Source organism: Ochotona curzoniae, unplaced genomic scaffold (genome assembly GCF_017591425.1).
Source record: "Ochotona curzoniae isolate NIBS_2020 unplaced genomic scaffold, NIBS_Ocur_1.0 scaffold_1852, whole genome shotgun sequence".
Classification (NCBI taxonomy): domain Eukaryota; kingdom Metazoa; phylum Chordata; class Mammalia; order Lagomorpha; family Ochotonidae; genus Ochotona; species Ochotona curzoniae.
Window position 1 is genome coordinate 16843935 of NW_024467087.1, and position 10426 is coordinate 16854360.

At 35.1% G+C, this 10426-nt stretch overlaps 2 pseudogenes; one reads left to right on the forward strand and one right to left on the reverse strand.

Annotated features, from left to right (window-relative positions):
• The first annotated feature begins 1830 nt into the window (after positions 1–1830).
• Positions 1831–2004, forward strand: LOC121169602 (annotated as a pseudogene).
• A 1587-nt stretch (positions 2005–3591) lies between these two features.
• LOC121169582 lies at positions 3592–3689 on the reverse strand (annotated as a pseudogene).
• Between the last annotated feature and the right edge of the window lie 6737 nt (positions 3690–10426).

Consider the following 10426-nt stretch of genomic DNA (forward strand, 5'->3'; position numbering starts at 1 on the left):
ATCAGCATTAATTCTTGCCCCTTCCCTGTCTAAGCCATGGTGAAGTACCTCTTGAGTGGAGTCATTGTTTTGTCTCTGCAGTCACTCCTGAAAGTGTAAGGGTGGTCCAGGTGATAGGCCTATTTGCCTTTTTTCACTACCAAACTGCTGCATGCTTTTCAATGGCTTTATCTTTAAAGGGCTCTTCAATGGCTTTATCTTTATTTCAATCTGTTTCTCTAATTGAGAGTGAATCCCATCTTCTAATAAAGAGATTTGTCAATGTAAGAAATGGGTTTCTTGTGTATACTTCAGGGCAGGCAGAGATTCAATCTAAGCATATGTTATATTACACAACTCCAGCTTGGAGCAAGTGATAATGTGGATGATTGTTTTTCTCTTCTCTTCTCTCTCTCTCTCTCTCTTTTGTTTTTTTGGTGTGCCATTCTCATGAGAAATAGACTTTGGACCTAAGAAAACCAGCAGCAGTTTCTGTGCAACTCATGGAACCTTCTTTAGATCAGGTAAGTAACCCTGTGCATCCAAGCCATGATGGAGCCAGAGCCATGGAAATGTTGAGGTAAGAACCAGAGAGAAATCACTTGGCTTAATTTCCAGTATAGTTTATGACATGCATTTCTAAATGTTTTGCCTATAATGAAAGAATTCAGTATAATTTTTGTATAAATGATTTATAGTTATCAATATGAATTGTTCTCTTGTGCTTCTCTCTTTGCCCCACCCCCCACTCACCCCATCACAAGTACACGTTGCCATGGTCCCTCCATATGAAGACAAAGTAGTATGCTAACTTTTCTTTGCCCTTACTTGTAGTACACTGCAAATGAAAAATATTTAGTAATTCTTCTCTCAGCTTATTTCCATAATACCTCTTTTAAACCCTGTCATTAATGGCAATATTAATTATAATAACAAAGATATTAATATCTGTGATGATGTTGATGAACATTATGAGTGTTAAGTTCTTCATAAGACATAAACTTCATAAATAGAAGGACTGTATCTATTTTCAGTGTTTTACATGGCTAGCCTAACAGAATCTTGCTTGAAACAAGTAATGAATAGAAATGAGTTGCAGTGCTAACAACAATCATGGACTGAAATCTTACTATTTTTAATGTTTTATTTTTACAATAGTATTTGTAAACAAAGTGAGAATAATCACATCCACATCCCCCTTTAATGTTGTGCAGCTATAATGCTACTTCTTGAGCTTTAATGTGCCCAGGGAGATGATGCAAATTTCTATTCAACAAACCTAGGGCTTATTCCAAGTATCTACGTTTCTTATGTGTTCTCAGCTGTTGCCTGCATGGCTGATCTGAGTAAATTAGTATTCCCTTCAAAATTACTTGTGTAAAAGCATGTAAAAAATTAGATTGTATGACTAACCACCAACACGGAGTATTAATTCTCAAAATGAGAATCGGTGATGTATGCTATATGCAATTTGGTGACAATTAAATGACAAGTGTGATTGTTGTATGCTTAAGCTATGAACTAGCATAGAAATACAACATTGTTATTTTGTAATTATTACTGTGATTACTTGTCAGTTATATATATATGTATATACATACATACACACACATACACATGCACATTTGGTCTTTGTGCCACTCGAAGCTTTTTTGATGGAAAATACTTTTTTCACTAATACATAGCTATGATAGAATATTCTAATCATATCACTGATATATTAGTATGATTTTAGCAGGGATTTTTTTTTCTTTTTATTACATTGCATTATGTGACACAGTTTTTTAGACACTGGGATTCCCCCTCCCCCAACCCTCCCCCGGCAGGGATACTTTTGAGAAAAACTACGTCATACTTACCTCTCAGGGAAGATGCCATGATCAAGAAGGTGGTTTTCCCAGGGCAAAGCTTATCATTGCCCTTCAGATATGTTAATCTCTGTAATTTCCCCAAATGTAGGAAATTTGCATAATTTGGGGAAGCAGGGTCTATGTTCATGGAAAAGAATTTATGTGCTGCATCTTAGTAACAATTATACATATATATGCACATATCTATATATATATGTATATGCATGTAGTTTTCAGTATAATATTTAGTTAAAGCCATACCTGAAAATTGTAATAATTCCTATTGGTTATCATAAAATAGGAGACAAATGTAGTCCCATAATCCTGCCTGTTTTTATCACACCCAGTTGTATAAATGTATTTAGTACTAAAAATTAACAAACAAGCTTTTTAATTCATTGAAATTAATACACAGTTTTCAAAGTTATATTTCCTATTTGAATTGGTTTGAAATAAATGAGCAGGTAGTTATCACGTTTTCTACAAATCCTTATATGCTTTAGCAATGAGCTAATTATTCTAAAACATACATTTTTGTTGTTGGATTCCACGCTATTTCTGAGTTTGACATTTATGTGTTTAATTATATATCATCATCCTATTATTAAAATTGTCTTTCAACTTTGCTCAGTAAAGAACATTGGTGATATAGTTGTGGAAGAAAAAAAAACAGTCTTTAGCTTACTTGCAAACCTATAAAATTGCATTATTGGAAAAACCTGGCATAGCACTAAAAATTCTTTTACTCTTCAGGCTCAGCACAGTGTTACCTGAAAACACCTATAGTTATACTTGACATCATATTAAAAAATACTTTGAGTATATATAAACATGTAAAACAAGAAAAATTTTACTTTTGGATTCATAAGCGTGAAAAAACTACTTTGTCTTTCATGCAAATGTCAGTTTTTATTGGTGGCATTACATACTAGCCTAACATATTATACCTAGTAGTGGAAGAGTTCAATAAACTGTCAATGAGTACAATAAAAACTATGTACCAGTTAAAAAAAAATATTACACTTAAGTAACAGTGACTGTTGAGGTCATGGGAAGGAATTGGGGAAACATACATGCCAGGTGAGCCCCAGCTCCAGAGCAGCAAATGGTGTTAACAGTAGAAAACAGCAAAGGCTTTGAATTCAGATATTTTCATTCTAAAATCAAGACTTGGTCATATTACTTGAACTTTTAGAGTCTTAATTTCCTTATATGCATGGTTATGAAAAAAGAGTATGCTCTCTTACAGTGTTGTTGTGGATAATAAATGAGTTAATACAGGGAGTGTAATTAAATTCCTGCCTTAATTCTTCTACCCAGTGCCTCTGAGAATCCATTAGAGTTAGCAATTTGTGAGTGAAACGTTTGCTACTTCATCCTCAGGAAATCATAATATATTTGTATACTGTCACCCAGCACATCTTTGAAATAGATCTTTGTAACTGAGCACAGCACAGAAGGGGCCTAAGAAGACAGGCCTAAGAAGAAGCCTAGATAGAAAAACTGGGAAGAGTGGGAAGAATGTGAGATACTGGGGAGAAGTGAGTAACTTGAAAGTACAGTTTATTTAAAACAGGAAGAAATAGATATGAATTTATTCCTTTCTTCCCAATTTAGCTAGTGGACACACAGAATGTAAGACCATTATTTAAATGCTTTGTTCCTTTCTTAAAGAAGATGTTGGTACTTACTTGAAAATGTTATTGTAAACATTTTGTAGATCAAATGAATTAGTGTGAGAAAATTACTTAAAACAATGGCTTACAAAGTACAAGGACTGTGTAATTATTTTCCTTGCACAGGGGCTGTGCTAATCTTCTCTATATTGTTCAAATTTTAGTATATGTGGACTATGTTAAGTATTTTCATCAAAATTAAAAATAATGAAGATAGCACATAAATACTAAGTCAGACTACAAAAGGTTTGTCTGCTTATCCCACTTGATACATTTTTCTCTCGGTCATAGTAACTCTCTCCACTATTGTGAAAACATGTCTAGAACATTGTTCTGACTATAAAATCTTTCTAAACATCTAGGATGGAGAATAAAGAAGAAAGTTATATGAGATCCAAAAATTAAGCTTGATATTTTTCTAATCAAAATATTGGGTAATTAGACATTGATAAGCTAGTTTATTATAACATATATTTCGACTAATAGCACTTGGGTTTTTGGATCTTAATTGGGTAATGATGAACCTGCTTATTAGTCCTTTCAACTTCGTGAGCAATAGGATTATATTTAACTTATTAATAGCTCATATAGCATCCAGTATGTAGAAACTGCAATCTAAATGTGCATTTATCTGATTCAGTATGTGTATCCTTACTTTGGGGAGACTAAATATAGATTAAAATTGAAAGGCTTACTTTAATTGATTCATGTAACCACAGGATATTTAAAGGACCAACTCAGTGGAATTTCACATCATAATCAGATCAGAATTGTGGTCGGAAATATTTTGAAGGAAGATTTTCAGATTAAAGTATTCTCATTGGTTGTTATTATGCCAGTTCCGCTCTAGCTATTTGTGCTCTATAGCTATTTGGCATGCTGTGCCTCATCTCAATTTCTATAGATCTGATTTTGCACTTTAAATGTTTGGAATAAAGAGCTTGATCTAATAACCAAGAAAAAAATCCGTAGATTTAATGAATTGATCCAAGACTCCCTTGGACAGCTTGAACCATAGATAATTCCCAACTTTATATGTGCCATGTTTTTTTTTTCCTTATAGATACACACGGTAAAGTATAATTTGTGAATTAGGCCCAGTGATAATTTTAATTTAACTTAGATCTAATAACTTCAGCATTTCCTTGTTGAGAGCTTTCATATTTCCTCTCAAAGCATGTTATAATTCCTCTTTGGTGTATTTGAATTGCCAACATTAAGACTCCTTCCCATTGGGGCATTTTTAAGTAAAATAAAGGTTAGCTGAACACAAGAACTGCAATATCACAGCAAGAGATGTGATAACAAGGTTAGTTACAGAGTGATGAAGGAACAGGTAGCTCACCCAGCTTAGTCGGGGGGTGACTCGTGTTCTGTGAAGAATGAAATTGTATCATACTATTCAAGTTGGTGTCCAATTTAAAATTTAACAATAAACTGTGTGGGAATTTTCTTTTTAACATTTTTGGATCGCAGTTAAGCACAGTGAATTCAGTCTGAAGAAAGCAAAGCTCTGGGTGAAGGAGGGTCTGCTAGTGTCACTAAGCTGACATGATGTGTTCTTTTTCAAATTTGACTTTTCAAAAATCGAAACATCTTAAATCATGACTGCATTGCGTAAAATCTTTTCAGATATCAAGCTTAAAACTTAGTATTTCTGATTTCTGAGTAACTTGGGTCCCAGAAACTACCACTTTGAGTCTTCTCCTGGGGTGCCTAACAACTATTGGAAGTACCTGAGATAAAATATGTCGAGGGCTACAAGTGTATCACAGGTCTGCTGTAACTTCAGAAGTGGCAGCCTACTCTCTCTTTTCTTTTTTCTTAAACTTAACAGTGTTTAGATTTTTGATTAATATATTCAAAGACATTGTTCTCTTATCTCCAGTCCTGGACATTTGCCAAAATTCAAGGCTTGACTTAGTTTGCTTTGGGAAAACTAAAGCATACCTATGCATTCATTAAAGCTAAAATATCTTTCCTGAGGGACTCTTGGAATTACACCACGTAGACTTAAGAGTGTCTGACCTGAACAAATATAAATGTCAAATCTTCATGGTCTGCTCAAATCTTAAAGGTGACAAAAGATGATCTCTTTTATAGATTTTTCTTAAGATGGAATTACTGTGTTGCTGTTATTCACATGTATTATATACCTTCAATATAGTATATTTTTAGCATCTTAATTTCTATGAGAAAATACTTCAGCTTCAAATTTTCTATTTCTCTGCAAATTATAAGTTTCTCATAAGTCGCTGTTTAATGTTGGCCCTTTGTGAATTCTTCAGTCACCACACCAAATGTTTTCTTTGTTTTTTGATGTATATAATCAAACCACATAAGAAGTTTTCAAGTACAAATGGAAGTGGTGGTAGAGCATATATTTGGACATGATTTCTTTAGCTGTCCTTTTTTAGATTCTGAATGTTGCATGATATGAATATTGAAAATATCAAGTATTTTATCTATACAGATTTCTGTATTATGATGTAATCTCCAAAACATAGCACATTATAGATAAAAGTCAAATTTTTCAATAAAAACATATTATCTTCAACAAATTATACCCCCAACTATATCCTAATATAAACTAATGTAATATTCAAAGTAATCCTAAACAGTGTATTTGTAATGGTGCAAGAGCAAGATATTTATTGTAATGCATAATCTCTTATAGGTATAATATCTATATCCAGATAATTTTTCCTTGCAAATGGTTGGCTAATTCCTTTCGCAAAATGAAAGCATTTGCATTGCCTTTCCCGTCAATCATTTCTATTCCCTATAATCCTCTGCCTACTGTGAGCGCCTAAACTAAGGAAAGTAAAAGAAGGTAATTTTGTATAAATATGATCAACAGTTTAGTTTTGTTTAATTTTCTTGCAAAGACTTACCAAATTAATTTTGTTAACATTATTTAAATTATTTAAAACCATTTTAGCTGCAATTTTGAGTTTAAGCAGAGCTTCAAAATGTCTTCTTTCACTATGTCTAATTTCCAAATGAGGAAAAAGCCCATCTACTACCTTCATAACCAATATTTCCTGACTTGTGCCTGTCTATTTTAGTTCATTTGATTGTATGATGTCTGATTTCATTCATCTAGAATTTTCAAACTTTGCCAATGACTCCTCTAATCGCCTGTATTCCATACCACTTATCCAACTTAAAAAAAGTTTTGTTTATATATAAGTGTGTGTGTGTGTGTGTGTGTGCGTGTGTGTGTGTGTGTGTGTGTATAAACAGATTTCATTCTAAGACGGTTATTTGATTCCTCTTCCTCCATTTTTGCCTCTCAATCCCCCTCCTTCTTTCCTTTTTTAATTTTAAATTTTGTATGCAAATTTCAGTCTAATCTGTAATCAATGGCCTAATATAGTAATATTTATAATATTCAAATAAAAAGTAGGAAGAAAACAGTTCCGCAACAGTAAAAATAAGGACTAAAAAGAAAAATAATATCACAAGATAACCATTTCATTTCTATATCCTTTTTTGTATTCTATGTATTAACTATCACATGTAATTGTTTTTTTGGGGGGAAACTTTTATTTTACTAAGCATAATGGTTTGTTGCAAAATTCAGGATTTTATCATTTCATTCTTTTTTAATGGCTGAGTAGCATTTCAACATACAATGCACATATATGTGTATCTATAAAATATTTTCTTTATTGAGTCATCAATTGATGGGTGTCTGGGTTGATTCCATATCTAGCATTATGAATAAAGTTGCTGTATGCATGGGGATACAAATAGCTGTTTCATATGTTGATTTCATTTTGTTTGAGTAAATTTCTGGGAATTCGATAGCTGAGTCAAGTGGTAGATCAATTTTCAGATTTCTGAAATCTCAATATCACCTTCCATGATGGTGGTACTAGTCTAGTTTACATTTCCATTAGCAGTGGATTTTTTTAGTATACCCTTTTCCCCAGATTCTCACCAAAATTTGTTCTTTTTCATAATAGAATGATAGCTATTCTTGCTTGGGGTGAGCTGAAACTTTATTCAGGTTTGCATTTGCATTTCCTTAATGGCTAGTGACTCGGAACCTTTTTTTTTTTTCAATGAGTCTTTTGATCATTTGTATTTTGTGTTTTAAAAAATACCTGAATATGTCATTTGCCAATTTCTTGATTGAACTGTTTTATTGCTTTTGAGTCCCTTGAGTTATTTATAAATAATTTATATTAATCCTTAATCAGTTGCATACTTTTATATATTTGCTATGATTCTGTCCATTGTCTCTTCACCTTGTTGAGTGTTTCCTTTCCAGTGCAGAAGCTTCTTAGGTTGATATAGTATCATTTGTCTATTTTTTCTGGTATTGTCTATGTTTCCATCATCTTTTCTAAGAAATCCTTGCCTATGTGACTGCTTTACAAAGTGTCCTACATATTTTCCTCTGGTTGTTTGCTGGTATCAGGTCATAGATTTACATTTTTTAACCATTTTGAGTAGATTATTTGTGTCAGGAATGCGGTAGAGTTCTTATTTCATATGTCTGGATGCATAGACCCAATTATTCCAGCACCATGTGTTGAAGATGCCATCCTCTCTCAGAATATTGTCCAAGTTAAGTTGATTATAGGTGGGTGGATTATATTTTGGGCCTTCTATTCTTTTCCATTCATCTACATGTCTATTTTTTGTGATGGTTGTAACAGCCCTGTAGTTTATCATGAATTCTGGTATTGTTACATCTCTGGCTTTGTTTTTGTTGTTTAAGATTGCTTTAGTTGTTTGGGTTTCTGTGTCTCCTTATAAATTTGAGCATCATTTTTTCTTTCTCCAAATTATGCAGGTTTTTTTCTGCTATCATCTGAGTAGAATGTCTAATCCTTTCTCTTTTGGCCTTGTGCTCTGTTCCAAAAGTTTGTCTTTTATTTTCTTTTTGGAAAAAAAAATTTTATTGAAAAGGCAGATTTCTAGAAAGAAGGAGAGGCAGAGAGAAAGAACATTCATCTGCTGGTCCCCATGTGGCTACAACATCCACAGCTGAGCCAATCCAATGCTGAGTGCCAGGAGCTGCTTTTAGGTCTCCCTCACGGCTTTGGGCTGTCTTCCACTGCTCTCCCAAGCCACAAAGTTTTGGGCCATCATCTACTGCTCTCCCAGGCCACAAGCAGGAAGCTGGATGGAAAACGGGGCATCCTAGGCAAACAAGCACCCATATAGGTTCCTGGCTCTTTTCTAATTGAATCTCTGCTTTCTTCTAGATTTCGGATCCATAACAGGAATTGCCATTCTATGTTGCTCCTTAGCACTTCATATTTTGTATCTATTATTCCTCTAGACCATAGTTTTTTGTTTGATCATTCTCCTTTGGCAGATTTCTGGAAGAAAGGCGTACATGGCAAGGCAGATATGCAGGAACAGTGTTTAACATTTGATTTCAGAAATATAAAAGAACCTTGCTTTCTATATTTTAGTCTAGATTTTCTTGGATCTTTCCTACATAAATTTCCTGATCTGACCTCTGGTGACTTGTTCTTTTAATTATTATTTAAATCATATTGTTTACATAGTTGAAACGGAAACATGCCCATGTGGGAGGGTGAGGTGCATGTGGGATGCTCAGAAATGGAGTAAAGTGGATGTGACAAATGTTTCAGTTCTTTCCTTTTAATTTTTCTGATTTATTTGGCAGTGGGGAGGGGACCACTCCTTGCTACATATATATCATCATCAAGGTACAAGGGATAGTCATTTGATGATGCCTTAGAGACCCCAATGTGGGAAGAGTGTTCTGAGGGTGTTAATTGCATGGTTTTTAGTGTTATGAGACATCATCAAATTTCTTGCAGCAGGGTTGAGGAAAATCTACCCAAGGTCTGTTGGAGAACAATACCTCAGTGTGCATCCATAGACTGAAGCAGTTGCTACATGCATAGTTGGCCTAAGAGTTGTCAAAGTCTTTGCTTTCCATCCTCTGACAAGAGAATTGACGCCTTCTGTGGGCCTAAATGAGCTGATTGTCATATACTATGTGTGTGTGTGGGCATGCTGTTCACTGCATGGACATCTGCAACTGAGGAGGCATTCCATGGTTGGACCACATATCTTTTGATTTTCTATGTAACCAGATTTTGAGTCCTGTGATCTAGGTGGGGAGTCCCCCAAGAAACCTTGCCTGGGGTGAACTTAGACTTATTCTTGTGTACGCCAGCCAGTGCAGGGTTGGGTTTTGTTATCTGCACTCTTCAAAATGCATACCAGTGGGTACAGCTGCCTAGTCAGTCCTATTCCCAGCACCATCTCTCACAAACTGAGGGGTGCCATGTCTATGGGTGCAACCATAGGCCAGGTCTTCCCACACAACAGCAGGTGTTGTGGCCTCGTTGGAACAACCCCAACTAACCTCCAACAGACTGACCATCAGCCTGGTTTTTGCATTGCCAGCATATGCTGCAGCCTAGCTTGGTCTATACCACATCCTCTCTGGTTCTTTTGCACATCCATGAGTGCTTCAGCTTAGTTCAGTCTGATCTGCCCCTAGTTCTAGCCCACACATAGAGCAATGGGTGCTACTGCCTTGTCCAGCCTGACTGGCCCACAGCCATGGCTCTCATGCTCACCAGCAGGAACTGCAGTCCAATAGAAGGGTGCCTACCAGGCCTGTTCTCAATCCTAGATCTTGTGCCAGCCAGTATGTACCTGAGGTCAAGCCTGACATGAATTGTACCCAGTCCTAGCACTTGCCAGTGGGTGCTGTCACCTAGTTTTGCGGGTCTGCACTTATTCTGCCTCTTTTTTTTCTTTCTTTTTTTCAAATTAATTATATTGCATTATGTGATACAGTTTTATAGACATTGGGATTCCCCCACCCCTCTCCACCCCCCACCCCCCAAGGTGGATTCCTCCACCTTGTTGCATTACTATAGTTCAAATTCAGTTTAGATTCTTTCATTGCAAGCA